We start from the raw sequence: 523 nt of genomic DNA on the forward strand, positions 1-523 counted from the left end.
CTGTTCTGTTAAATTTTGCTATTTTGACTGGGGTGAAATGATATCTCATAGTTGTTTCAATTTGCATCTCTCTTAGGGCTAGGGATTTTGAGCATAGAGGTGATTTAAAAAAAAAAAGGGAAAGGTGAAGGTGAGTCCATAAGTGCTCAAAGGAGATCATGTTTAAAATTCACCATCTTCTGCATTTCTGGAGACCCTTCCCTCCATTGCTCATGTGGTGGACAGAATAATGGTGCCCAAAGACATTGTCCTAATTTCCAGAAACTGATGAACAGGACTTTTGCTGATGTGATTGCCTTGGTTTCCTTATTGCTACTTTAACAAATTGACACAAATTTAGTGATTTAAAGCAACACACAATTTATTCTCTTACAGTCCTTCAAAATGAGATTTATGTGCATAGGCAGAGCTGGGTCTATCTAGAGGCTCCATGGAAAACCTAGACCTTGCCACTTCTAGCTTTGTTCTCTGCTGGTGTCCTTGGTTTGTGGCTGTATCACTCTAATCTCTGCTTCCATTGTCA

The sequence above is a fragment of the Elephantulus edwardii genome, unplaced genomic scaffold (assembly GCF_000299155.1).
Source record: "Elephantulus edwardii isolate Elephantulus edwardi_28Jun2011 unplaced genomic scaffold, EleEdw1.0 scaffold00141, whole genome shotgun sequence".
In the NCBI taxonomy this organism is placed as follows: domain Eukaryota; kingdom Metazoa; phylum Chordata; class Mammalia; order Macroscelidea; family Macroscelididae; genus Elephantulus; species Elephantulus edwardii.